The 14,442-nt window shown below is 42.6% G+C and overlaps 1 non-coding gene across 1 annotated transcript; it reads left to right on the forward strand.

Annotated features, from left to right (window-relative positions):
• Positions 1-8,154: 8,154 nt before the first annotated feature.
• On the forward strand, positions 8,155-8,296 carry LOC128775195 (small nucleolar RNA SNORA22). The gene has a single exon (XR_008419838.1). It is a non-coding gene; the product is annotated as a small nucleolar RNA SNORA22 (small nucleolar RNA).
• The last annotated feature ends 6,146 nt before the right edge of the window (positions 8,297-14,442 follow it).

Raw genomic sequence — 14,442 nt, forward strand, 5'->3', positions numbered from 1 at the left:
ATGGGAGCGAGGAGTTGGGAGTAAGGGGTAGGGATTAATTTTTAAGACAAGGGAACTCTTTGGGGTGATACAAATTGTATCTTAATTGTGATGGCGTTGGAACAACCCGTATTCAAGTGTCAAAATCTCATCAGGCTATCCTCTTTAAAAAGGTAAATGTTATTGTATGTAAATTATAACTCAAGAAACTCACTTTAAAAGATAATGAACAAAATGGAACCGAGCACAGCTGTTCTATATCCTCCAGTAACCTTACTAGGACAATTTCTGTGCTAATTGTTTTTCATATGGCTTCAAATTATTCACGTCTGCCTTTTGTGTTTCATTGAGGCCACAGCTATAGATTTACTTGGTGAGGAAAGAGAAGCAGGAAGGAAAAATGAGAAACATTCTCAGACTGGATACTTGGGATTAAAACCTGAAAACAGTTTTCGCAGAAAAGGAGTCTGACCTGTTGAACAACCTACATGTGGGTGAAATGTATGAGGGTCCCGCCCACTGTTGACTAAATAAATGAAGTAGAAATGTTCCAGCTGGCTGTGAAGGCCACTGTATATACTGTTTCACATTCTACAGAGAGTACTAGACACAAGTAGCTGTAATAAATTGTAAATCGTAAAGCAGTGACTTCTTAACAGGAGACGCTTTATCTGTAACCTTCAGCTCTCCTTCAGGGCTCCGTCTTCTTTTCATTTCGGATAGGAAAATGCACAACGTGAGACCTTGGGGGTGTCATGGTATGTTTCCTCTAACAGAGCGGGCCCCCCAAGAAAAGAATGTTCAACACAAAGGAATTTCCAGTTGCTGATCGCTTGTCACTTCAGTGAGGGAGGAATGGCCTGACCAGGATCCCTACTGATGCCTTGAATCAGGTTATCCAGGCCTCGCCTACAGGAAATTTTGCGTTTCCATCCAGTAAATGCTTGTTAAGTGTCAGAGCTTACAAAAGATGGGTGAAGAAACACGGATGGTCCGGAATATGCCTCATCTACTAGCTCTGATCATGGGCACTGTGATTTAATAGCTTTCGTTGTAGCCCTGGGGTTGGTTAATGGGTTTGGTTAATTTGGGGTCTGTGCTCCTATGTTAATTTAAGCCTCTGCCCTCAGTCTCCGACTTCATACTCTCCTCTGGTGATGGGATTCTCTTCCACAGCTTCATCTACCACCAAAATGCTGACAATTATCAAACTCCGTCCTGAGTCAAGAACCATGCATCTGACCGAGGCCTGGCACCTCCAGGGGAAAGTCCCACAGACCCGAGCGTACCATGTGTGATTGCCGTCATATTCCTTATCTGAGTGATGGCTCAGAGATCAACCCTGTTACGAGCGTCAGAAAATTGCGATGCATTTATCTCTCTCCCCTTTCTTTAGCCCTTATATTTAATCAGACTCTGAAACCTGGAAAGTCTAACTCCCTTCGTATTTTTAAAACATTTCGTTCCATCCTCAGTATATGGCCTTCTTCCGGGCTGCTATTATCTCTTACTCAGATGACTGAGCCACTCTTCTACCTAATCTACCTGCCTGTGCTGGACATTTGCCTTTTTTTCTTTTTTCTTTTTTTCTTTTTTTGTCTTTCCAGAACCTAGCTCCTCGATTCCTATTTTGGGGATCTTCTGGTCGTCTCCCAATATGCGTTCCCCTCCTCCATAGGAACAGAATCTTAACTATCTGGCCACACAGAATCCTGACTTACACGTGTCAATTTTTTTTTTCAGTGCCGTGTGGCTGTGTCACCGTGTTCCGGAAGATGGCTTGTAAGGAGAAGTGAGATACGCAACTTCCAAGTTGGGCCCTGAAAAGAAAGTAGCGTGACATCTCACTTCATTTTCCTTCTTCCTGTGGCTGGAATGGAAAAGTGATGGTGGGAACTTGGGCAGCTCTTTTGGACCACAAACAGAAAGCAGGCGGGTGGGGGCACCTGGGGGCCTCAATGGGTTAGGCCTCGACTTCAGCCTCGGGTCATGATTTCACGGTTTGTGAGTTCGGGCCCCACGTTGGGCTCTGGTGCTGACAGCTCAGAGCCTGGAACCTGCTTCAGATTCTGTGTCGTCCTCTCTCTCTCTCTCTCTCTCTCTGCCCCTCCCCTGCTCATGCTCTGTCTCTCTCTCACTCTTAAAAATAATAAACAAACATTTAAAAAAATTAAAAAAAAAAAAAGAAAGAAAGAAAGAAAAGAAACTGGGAAGTCGGATCGTGGAGTCAAAATACGGAGGGAGGTTGGGCCCAAAGTGGCTTCCTGGAGGAATGCCGTCAAACTAGTTTGGGGCTTAACACAAGGGAACAATAACATCAGCCTTTTTCGAGTTGTGTGAACTCTGATCTTTGTTACTGCAGCCAAACATGCACCCTAACTTCATAGTGTTTATGAAGTCAGGGACCAGTTAGCCCCCCGTAGCTACCTAGTATCCCCGGCGCCGGCAGATGGCGGAGGGCTGACAGATCCCGCACTCGCACTGGGTGGTCAGGCCCAGTTCAGCACAGCAGTGGCAACGGCGTCCTGCCACAGCACAGTCCCCTTGGTCAAACTGTTCCGCCTCTGAGACCGTTGCTGTGCCTCTGCCCCTGCCCCTCTGCAAGCCTGTTCTCCCAGCCTCTTGATAATTTTGGTGTGCTCCTGATATCCTTCTGATAGATTCCCTCTTTTTATTGCCACTCACAGGTGGCACAGGTTTATGGGATTTGCAACCGCGGAATTCCAAATTGAGGCGCCAATTTCCAATTTCACCTTCTTCCAGAGACAGGGCCCCGCTGCCTGTGTGGTATTTGTAAGCAGAGGTCTCATTCTGCATTTCCCCAGCTTGATATCCATTAGGGATTGTTTGGCGATCCTTTGGGCAGAGCTCGTTCGGTCAGGGTAACCTCCTCAGTGTGGCATGTGAAGCCTTGCAGGATGTGGCCCCAACACCGCTCCCCAGTTTTCTCTCTTTGTGCCTGTCTCTAGGCCCCGTACGTCATGATTTGGCCATACTAAATCACTGGGCAGGCACAAGGTCCACCTCCCAGCCCTTCCTTCTCCCACCTGCTTGTCAGTTCTCATTCAAGAGACACGTTGGGGTTCCTCCCCTCCACAAAGCTTTCCCAACTCCCTGGGGCCCAGTCACCCCTGGTCACTTGATTGCAAGTCTGTCCTTTGGGCTGCACACTTCACCCCTCTTACCTATGCCTCTATCCCTCACCTGGTCTCCCCTCTGTGCTCACTTGTCTCCATGACTTGCCTTCCCATCTTGTGTCATCGATTGTTCTGTTTCTAGCATCTCTTATATGATTGGTGCATAACATACATATTTTAAAAGAAAGTGAATCATCTTTCTGGAAACCATTTGAAAAGTTCAAAAATAAGTCGGTAGGTGGCACCCGAGTCTTTCTGTTTGTAGTTTTGGGTTTTGTTTTGTTTTTGTTTTTTAACCCACAGAAGCCAGCAGGTGGCGCTCTCCGACACGAAAGCCTTTGTCACTCATTAAGTCCTCCCTGCCTCCTTTTCTTCCTCCCTGGCTCCTTCTAGGAAGCCGTGGATTCCCGATTTGTCATAATACATGAGCGTGCACATCGGTATTAAACACCCAAATGGTCTACACCCGCGCAGATTAGTATCAGTACGACTTTACTACTCACTGCTTTCGCCAACAAGTCTTTGCTATCCCTGGAACTCTTGCCCGGGCAGAAACAACTTGCAAAATGAGACTGTCAAACTTTCCAGTTCGTGGCATCAAACAGCTGTTTACTCCCTTTGACACCCTCTTTGACACCCTTGCTGTCCACCAATCCTGAATTATGATTATATTGTAATGTTTACCAAATCCTAATTAAATCGCATATTGAAAGACCCATCTCATACCAAACCCCGAGAGGTCATAAAAATCTTGACTTTGCCCTCTGCCTTTGAGACGCTGCTAGAACTAAATCTAGGCAGTGATCTCCCCTAGGGCAAGAGCACTCAACTCAATTTGCCCTCTGAACAGTCTCTTGGCAACATGTATAGACCTGAGCGTACAAGTGTATTCTAGGCCTTTGCTAACTTGAAATGTACAATTTCAGAGGCAGATCCCACCCCAAGCCTAGAGCATTGGAATCTGTACTCCAACACTTGTCAAGGTGATTTTCCTGCCCAGTGAAACCTGAGGAACATTGCTCAGATTGATTAATTAATTAGTTAATTAACTGAAGAATTACCTCAGTCTCTTCAAAAGAATGAATGCAGACTGAAGGTTTAAAATTTAAGGAACAGTTGTGTTTTTCTTCTGCTTGTAGCTGATGTTTAGTTAGTGTCAAAACTACAAAGCAGAAGAAAGTTTTGGATTCCAGCCTGCCTAATTAGGAAATTCTTCAGTGTTGTCTTAGATCTGCCTTAAGAAGATCAGTGGGTTTGGGGGGTGTTTGGGGAAACATATTTGCTGAATTCAGTTAAGTCTTTTTTTTTTTCAACCCCCATCCCCTTCCTAGGGCAGATCTGAGACACAATGAATGTAGGGTGTATCATGATATATGGAGCCGTCGGGCTTGCACATTCTAGATACAGTGCTTAATCCCCGTGCACAGTAAGAGTTTTTTCTTCAAAAACTATTTAAAATCTGCATGTATTATTTACATTGTACTCCCTTACATGTGACATTATTACCTTTTGTTGGGATGTGAGCCCCCTTTGCCTTAGAGATTTCTGCTACTATACCGAACGGATGTAATGGAAAGAATATGGTATTTGAGATTGTAAGACATAGATGAAAATCACAGCTCTGCTATTTCCTGGCCGTGTGATGTGAGACTATTCACTTAACCGCTCTGAGCCTCAGTTTTCTCGTCCTAAAATGGGGAGGGTGTTATCTCACATACACAGGCTGACTTAGGGATCAAGAGACATGGAGTTTGTGCTAAAAGTTCTATAAACCAACCTTGGCACTTTCCGTCATTTGTTTTAAACACACCGCACAGCACTCACGTGTTACTGTGCGTGCAAAAATGGGTATTAATGAACTAATTAATGCATCACGTCATTTCAGCCTCTCTGAAAACCACCAATGCACTGTTTTTCTCTTTTGCATCGTTACTTAATGAGCTTGTTTCCACAGCCATGATTGGCGTTGTGCTTACACCAAGGCTTGTCCCCAGATTCTTGGACCTCCTGTCATGGTAGACAGAAAAAAAACAAAAGAGAGCCCTAACCAAACTGCCCGGGGTATTAGGGTGCCTGGAGAGAGTAACTGTATTTAGTTGGTGGGTTTCAGAGCCTGTCCTGTGGCTAGGCCTTTGTGAAAGCTTTGAAAACATAAGCCAGCGATAATGTGTAAATGATTTTGTAAACGCTACTGCTAATAAATTTGGGTGTCACTCTCAGTCATAGAGAAACAATACAACAGGACTGAGTTTTGGTTCTGTCCTGATTTTGTTGTGTAGGAAACTTGCCACCTCAGAATCCTGGGGCCAGTTGGAGTACTGACTCAGCCAGTGATTAGTTGTTTGGCCTTGGGTGGCTTACTTAACTTCTCTGGACCTAAATGTCCTCATGTAGGCACCGGGTTGGAGTCTAGGATGCCTTTCAGCGATACAGTTCTCACATTCTGTGGAACAGGCCTAGGCGGGTGGCTATAGCCCAGGGTTGTCCCAAGGACCCACTGGCTGCCTCAGGAAACAGGATTGTTCCGAGACCCATTTGATTGGTGGTTCCAGAGCAGCCAGTTACTGGTCAAGCGACTCAGGAAAAGAGCAGGTGGTATACTGGAAAAGATCTGGGTCTTACAGGGATGGGGTCAGCCCACAAAATGGCTGCCCTCCCCTGCCCCCTGCCAAGTTCCTCCCTGAAGGTCCTTATTTTAATATCTAGACTAGAGGGTCGTCTCCTCTATGATCCTTTCCACTCCCACAAGGATTATCTTTGGGACATGCAAAGTAAGGTCCATGTCACTACTCTCTTTTAAATTGCTGATAGTCTATTATTAATGGTTTGTATTTGTCATGACACTTAATGCACGGAGAATCTGGCCCCAGTTTTACATTTTACTAATTGCCCTTATCGCTATCGCCAAGGCTGACCTTCAGACTGTCCACAGAGCACTTCTAAGTGTTCTCCCAACTGGCCCTGAGCTTTCCCAGCGTCCTGGCCGTCTACACACGCTATTAATTCTAGTGGAAGCATACTTGTTGACCACCAGGTGAACAGCTCTTCATATTTCCGTTCTATCTCAAGGGCCATCTCTTTCAACCCCTTTACTGCCTCTGTTTCCCTTAGCTCCCCAACTGGCATATGAGCTTCAGCGATGGCGGGCACCTGGTTTTACTCTTCTTTGTTTCCTCGAAAGTGCTCAGCGCACTTCCTTGATTTTGAAAGTGCTTAGCCAATGCTTGTTGGATAAACAGATATTCTCACAAGTCAAGGCAAGAGGTATCTTCATCTTTTCTTGATGCCCCCACTAGACTATCCTTTTGTGAATTGTTTTTCAGGTTTTCCCCCAATGTTCATTTTAAAGTATTTCCTGAACAAATTCGGGTAAAACCAATAGGTCCGGCAGACATTAAGGACGGTTTTCTCGAGAGTGAAAGTGGAGGCTTGGAGGCTGAGTTCAGGGGGGGTAGGTGGAGGGAGTCACATGACCATTTTGCTCTGGACTTGGATCTGAAAAGGTCCTTCAGGAGAACTTTTTCATGTTATCGGAGACTTTATGTTTACCTGTCAATGAGATTTACACATACATTTGTAAGTATACATGAATGGGATTGAAGATGTTCATCATAAGACTTTAAACTTGCATTTCATAAGCCATACAGAGAAAGACATACCATATGGTTTCACTCTTATGTGGATCCTGAGAAACTTAACAGAATCCCATGGGGGAGGGGAAGAAAAAAAAAAGAGGTTAGAGTGGAAGAGAGCCAAAGCATAAGAGATTCTTAAAAACTGAGAACAAACTGAGGGTTGATGGGGGGTGGAAGGAAGGGGAGGGTGGGTGATGGGTATTGAGGAGGGTACCTTTTGGGATGAGCACTGGGTGTTGTATGGAAACCAATTTGACAATAAACTTCATATACTGAAAAAAAATAAACTTGCATTTCATTCCTTTCATAATGTACCACAGGCTATTTTTTTTAATTGTCATTATCTTGTAAATAGCACAATAAGAGTATATTACATTTGTGTTTTCGCATTTTTTTTTTATATCATATGAACCTTGAAAAATGTAAGTGACTAATGGCCTCTCTTGGCTTGTGAGATTCCTAGGTAAAAATGGCAATTGCAAAATAAGTTACCATCATACACCCTCTGAGTTAGTAAAAATTTAACACGGGTTACACCCAATATCGGTCAGGATGTGTAGCATTGAAAACTCTCATATGCTTGTGGCAAGAATTTATACTGGTATAATCCCCTTGGAAAAGAAATTTTAAGTGTTTAGTATACTTGAGTATATACACACCTATGGCCTGGCAATGCTACTCTGGGGTATAAATCTTAGAGAAACTCTAGCACATGCTCACCAAGATGGTTGACTAAAAAAGCACGTAGCAGAATTGTTTGTCCTAGGCCCAAACCAGAAATAATTCATACGCCCATCGTACTAAAATAGATGAGTACATTTGGGTAAAATCATAAAAGGAAGTATCATATAGCAATGAAATTGAATCATCTGAAGCTCCAGGAAACAGTTTGGTTGTATCTCACACACAGAATGCGACGTTGGAGGAATAAGCTCAAAAAAATACACAAAGTTGGAAAACAGCCATGTCCTGAACTTTTCAATATCCAAAGAATTCAAAGTTGGATCCCAAAAGATATGTGTACACCCATGTGGATTACAGCATTCTTCACAAAGCCAAGACGTCTTGACGAATGAATGGATAAAGAAAATATGGTGGACACATTCGGTGGATATTATTCAGCCTTAAGAAAGGAAGGCAGTCCTCCCACAGGCTACAACATGGATGAACCTTGAGGACGTTATGCTAACTGAAATAAGCCAATGACAAAAGGATAAATGTTGCAATGATGCCACTCATACGAAGTATCTAAAGTAGTCCAAAGCACAGAAACAAAAAAGAAAGGTGGTTGCCAAGGGCTGGGGGAGGAGGGAGATAAATATTTAACAGGTATATGGTTTCAGGGTTGCAGGATGGCAATGTTCTAGGGATTTATAGCACAGCAGTGTGAATATACTTAACACTACTGAACTCTACACTTAAGACGGTTAGGGGGCCCTAATATTCCCTTGGTTTTGGCCCTTTGCTAGAGCAAGGTCTGTTCTTTTCCTCTGCACTGAAAGGACTATTTATCCCTTTAAGCGTATTCAGAAAGTCAGCACGTTTTATTAACTTAATTGTATTAAAGGGTATGCAGGATACAGAATACCCCTTCAAATACTATCTTTAACACAAACGATAGTTGCATCTAATCGAAGAACTCCTGTATGGGGGTGGTTTCATAATTGTGTGTTTATTATTAGGGTCTTCACCCCAATAATAATAATAATAATAATATAGGGATCTGAAGCTTCAAAGGAAAAGGCACATCTGTCTTTGGAACAAATCAACATAAGCAAAGAGAACAGGAAAACACTGATAGATGTGGCCAGAACACCTCTACGTGGTGCTCATGCTGAACTTGCTGACGTCTTGACAACTGGGCTCCACTTTGGCCATTAAAAAATAAAATGAACCTGTGAACCTCTTCATGGTCAACATCATGGGAATGCAACAGGAATCAGAGACTGATACAAGCCTAATCAGAGGTCTTGTTGTGCATGATGGGGCACGGCATCCTGATATGGAAAAAAGAGTAGAAGACACATCTTTACGTGCTGTGTGTCATCAGAATACGAAGGAGCAAGTGTATTCTGGCTTTCTTTCTTTTTTTTTTTTTACTAATTGCATTGAAGTGTACCTACATAAAACAGGCCATTTTTACCCAACGAACAGGATTTTTGCTTTAGCTTCAGTGATACAGAAATGCATGTTAGATAAGCATATATTATCTACCTTATTAAACATTCCTTAAGAAACAATAATAAATGGTTAGGGTAGTAAATCTAATGTTGTGTATTTTTGTTTTTTAACCACAATTTTTCCAAAAAAGAAATATGTGGGGGAAAAATCAGATTACATCAATGGTATCTTTAAAATACTGTTCAAATATTTTAAAGGGACATTTTAAATGCAAACTACATTTTTTGGTGACTCTTTAAAATAACTTAATAGAGGGGTGCCTGGGTGGCTCAGTAGTGTCTGACTTAGGCTCAGGTCACGATCTTGCGGTTCGTGGGTTCGAGCCCCGCGTCAGGCTCTGTGCTGACAGCTCAGAGCCTGGAGCCTGCTTCGGATTCTGTGTCTCCCCCTCTCTCTGCCCCTCCCCTGCTCATACCTTGTCTCTCTCTCAAAAATAAATAAACATTAAAAAAATTATAAAATAAAATAACTTAATAGGTAAAACAAAACCAAAACCAAAAAGCTGGGGCCTGGAGCGAAGAGAAAGTTTTCTATATTGAGCAGAGACAAGAAAGGCAGCTGGCTTGGGTATCGGCCGTAAGACCTGTGTGTGACGGAAGAAATAGACACCTATTTACTCAACAAATAAATAACTGTGTAATACGAGAGATGGTGAGATAAACATAAGGATCACAGTCAGGTCAGTGGAATTTTATTCTCATTTGCTGGGGGTACTTCAGTCATTTAAGAAATATTATTAACAGCATGCTGTGGGCTAGGAGCTGGGAATGAAGGAGTGAAACAGGAAGCTCAGTGTCATGAGAATGTACATAAACGGGAAATGAAAGCCCATTGGGAGGACATGTGACCCTCTCCTGGCAGACCAAGGAAATCTCCCCTAGAGGAACCAACAGAGCGGTTCCCATAAGGTGGCCAAAGGTTGGGAATGGGGACGAGCAGAAGTAGGGAACATGGTGTTTGGAGGCCTGCAAGCAGTGCATGTCCCTGCAGTTTAGACCGCGTGTTTAGTTGCAGGGCTCACGGTGCTGGAGGGATGGAGAGAGAGAGTGGCAAGAAATGAACTTGGGGGAGTAACCACGGCCTTTATTTTAAAACTGCGGACTTTATCCAGAAGGCAATGTAGGATCTAGTAAAAGGTTTTATGTGGGATGGAGAGGCAAAAAGATTTGCTCTTTGTGGCGGGGGTGGGGTGGGGGGGTGGGGTGGGGGGGTGGGGAAGGCTCCCTCTGTACTATGTTCATTAAATTGGAGGGGCAAGATTGAAGGCTATGCTAGTTGGGAGGTTTTTGTTAGTAAACCAGGGGATGGAAAGAAGGCGCCGATTTAAAAGCTACTTTTAAGAAATGGAATCAACAGGATTTAGTTTTTTAGATCTGTGGGTTTAAGGGAAGACAAGGAGACAAGGTAACACTTGACAGGTTTTAGGGTCTGAGTAGAGATGAGCAATAGAGAATAGCAGAGATCAGTAATATTCACTGAGCTAGAAGGCACAGGAGGGGAACAGGTTTTGGGGAGAGAAGATGAGCTCTGTTTTGAACTTATTTGATTTGAAGTCCTCGTAGAAAATCTGTTAGGTGGTTGGACATGTAAATCTGGGGTTTGAAGACTTGATTTCGTCTAAAGATGTAAAAGTTCCATTACAGTATGACCTTGTTACTGAACCAAACTGGGTGCCTCTTCCTTACACAATTATTATTAATGTTTTAGTTATTAATATTTGGGGTGGAAGAGACATGAAAGTTGACTGCACCCAGGAGTGGGTGACCACTGAAGGCTAGTAGTGTTCCACTGGGAAATCGACACTCTTTGTAATGTTGCATGCGGAGAAAGCCCTCCACCGATGGAGTGGATTGTGAGAACTTTTTGAAAAATATAATCTATGGAGTTGGTTTAGCATTGCTTATGCTCTGAGCCTTTCACAGCCTTTTCTGAACATGATCTCTCTAGCTTCTTTTTTTTTTTAACTCCTCTAAAAACTGGTGTCAGGGTGGCAGCAGGAAATAGATATTCTCTCCTCCCTCTATTGCTCTCTACTTCTCTCCCTTTTTTTCTCTCTTCAGATATCCCTTAAAATTAAAAGCAAGAGTTCCACAAACAGCTAAATGTAGATTCCAGTTTGGCTTAGACAAGACTCTCACTTTACGTGGTCTTAATATAATCCTACAAAACTGAAGTCATGCCCAAATACACAGATGAGACATAACACAACAAAAGAAACCAAAACAGAGAACGCTTCCATAAGTCTGTTAAGAATGAAAAAACACAATTTTTTCTAGACTACATACAAAACCCTTTATTTCACATAGTCTTAGCTGTTGAATTGTTTCACTTCACAAGAAAACATGAAAAAACACAAATTTTTTGTGCACCTGCTATGTGCTTAGATTCTGATATGTATTATATTTTTAAGTTTTACTTGATCTCACTGTAATTCTAAGGGGTATTACCATTCTTTTAATATGGGGAAATATATTCAGAAAAAATAAACAAGCTTGAAACACATAATTGCCTTCTATTTTAGCTTCTCACAAAACTTTTTCAGTTTTCTATGAGTAAATGTGTAATACCACAGCTATCAGGATCACTTTTCCTCCTACACCAATCAACATAGAAATTGTTACTTTTTAAATTTTAAAATATGGGGTTTTCCATTAAAACTCATGGTTCTCAATCAGGGGCAATTTTGTCAATGTCTGGCAACATTTTTGGTTGTCACAACTTGGGGAAATGTTATTGGCATATTGTCAGTGGAGGCCAGGAATGCTACATCCTATGGCCACAGGAGCTCCTATAATGTTGAGAAACCCCAATTTAAACTGTAGAAAGTTATTAAATGTAAGTTATTAAGTAGTACAGTTTTCAATATGTGTGCTTTCATGTAATTTTGTTTTAGAAGTAAAAATAACGCTCCGAGTACTAACTTGTTGTTGTCGTCGTTCTCTGCTTTGGTAATTACAAAGCACATCTCATTTTAATTCTAGGAAATCCAGATTTCCAACTATTACACTGTTCAAATTCACCAAAGAAGACAACATAATCTATCAGACGAGGAGACCAGGTGATTGCAACCAAAGATTTTTGGAGACAGCTGCAGTATCGGCTTCTCTCTTACTAGTTTCTTTATGCCAAGAGTTTACATTAAAATCCAAGGCAAATGTGAACGAATTATCAATTACCAAATTTTCCTGCTATGGCTTTTGACTCCATCTATAAAAATGCTATTTAGTGAGATTATGGCCTAGGCACTTCCTAAACGACTCCAGATCATCAAAAATATTTTATTAGAGTTTGTGACGTAATGAAAATACTACAGGTGTGTAGTTTATTAGCGAGAAAATCTTTGTAGAGGGCTGAATGGTGGTCCCCTAAAAGAAATGCCTGCATCCTAATCTCCAGAACCTGTGAATTCGACGAATGTGCCCTTCTTATTTAATAAAAGGGTCTTTGTAGATGTAATGCAATGCAATGAAATGAAGGATCTTGAAGTGAGATCATCTGAGATGAGGATAAACCCTAAATCCAGTGACAAGTGTCCCTTTAAGAGACACACAGAGAGGAGAAGGCCATATGGAGATGAGGTGGCCAGACAAGAAGCGAATAATGTGGCGTACCTGCAGTATTCTTCTCAGAGGGAATCAAGGAAGACTTCACAGAGGGGATGGCATCGAGGCTGGGTCCTGAAGCACGAGTAGGAGTTTCCCAGGCAGAGAATCGAGTGGAGTCAGGCAGCTGACTTTTGCACACAAAATCCGACATGTCCGAAGGCCCAGAGATGGGAATGGATGTCATCTACTTAGGAATAGTAAGTGCTCCCGTGTGGTTGTTCCCTCAAGTGTACAGGTGGAACTGGTAAGAAATGAATTAGGAAAAGTAGGTAGGGGTTGGATGGGGATGGAGTTTTATGCTTTACCTTGGCATTCGGTCTAATTCCTGGAGACAGTGGGAAGTCATCGAAGACGGGGACTGCCATGATTATCAGTTTTAAGTAGCAGCCATTCAACCTTGAATCACTGGAGGAGGTGCTGAAGGGGTGGGGGACAGTATGGATCTCAGAATGAGCCCAGCTCTTAGGAAGGGTCTTTCCCCCTGCTTCAGTACCCCTGACACTTGTGCTTGAAGACACTGAGGCACGACTGGGTGTGGTCGGAGGAGGAGTCATTAGTTAATGACGTATGTTGGGATAAGCATGGTCTTTCTCTCTTAATGGGGAAAATGAGATACCCACACGTGGACAATAGTCTTGACCTAGTACAAAGGTTAGATCTCTCTCTCTGTCTCTCTCTCTGTCACACACACAGAGTATGTATATATGTAATATTTTTTAAATGTCAATTTGTTTATTTTCTCCTAGGCTTAAAAGTTTTTAAAGATTTCCTTAGTCTACCCATTGTTACCAAAGTTTATTTGAGTCACCTGCGGAAGCTGTTACACATGTAGATTCCTAGATCCTACTCTCCAGAGTAAGACCCAGAAATTCCCATTTTTAGCAATTTACCCTACGAAGCTGAAGCAAGCATTGTTTTCCAGATGGATTCTAGGATGGAACCCAAGCTCCTTTATGTGACGTTCAAGACCCGAACCCCATCCCCTTGTTTTCCAACAATGTTTCAGTCCTGAAATGTATGCTTCTGTAGCACCACACTCATCACTTTGTTGTGAACCCATTTGACTTTTTCCCTGCTTCAAATGTCCCCCTGCCACTCTTCTTCATTCACCCCATCCCTTGTTGGCAAATCGCCTCTCTGTGATCTCCTCAAGATCTCCCTTCCCCAGGCCCAGGGTTACTCCATTTTTACATTATGTCTCCGTGGATTTTATTCAGACATGCATTCTCACTCATGTTACATTATGTGCCAGTATTTCTTCGCGTGCCTCTCTCTTTCAGGAGTTTTTGAAATCTTGAAGGGGAGAGCTCATGGAACTTTAATCTTCTTACGGTCATTGTTTGGCATACCGTGTGGCATCTCATATGTGCTCATTAGATGACTGATGAGTGAGGACTGGGGGTTGGATCTTGAATATGCTCATTACATGACTGACATGTGAGGAGTGGGGGTTGGATCCAGAGCGAGACAGAAGTGGTTCGAGAAAGACGAAATCTCATTTCAGCATGGTGGACAGAAGAACCAGAACATAACTTCTTTCTCTATAAATGGGGCAATCATGTCAAGAATTTCTGTCTTGTGGCATCAAGGAAGAATAAGGGCTCCTTATACTTTTAATGGAATGGATCCCTTTGGAAGAATTAGCAAAGGGCCTGAACTTCAACAGACTGCCTCCCACCCAAAGGCATATTACTTATCTTTGCTTAGCAGTTGACATCAGTAGCCTGGTGGAACAGGGCTCCGGGCTCGGAATGTCTTCTGCATCTCCAATTTCCCCATCTTCAAAGTACAAGCCAAATGCTACCTTTTCCAATGCAAGCTTCTCAATTCCTGGTTTCTTCCAGGAATTTCTTTCACATGTTCTTCTGAAGTGTCATAGCATTGTTTTCTTCTGTTTTATTTATT

This window comes from Panthera pardus, unplaced genomic scaffold, assembly GCF_024362965.1.
Source record: "Panthera pardus isolate Hobbes unplaced genomic scaffold, ASM2436296v1 HiC_scaffold_6, whole genome shotgun sequence".
In the NCBI taxonomy this organism is placed as follows: Eukaryota; Metazoa; Chordata; class Mammalia; order Carnivora; family Felidae; genus Panthera; species Panthera pardus.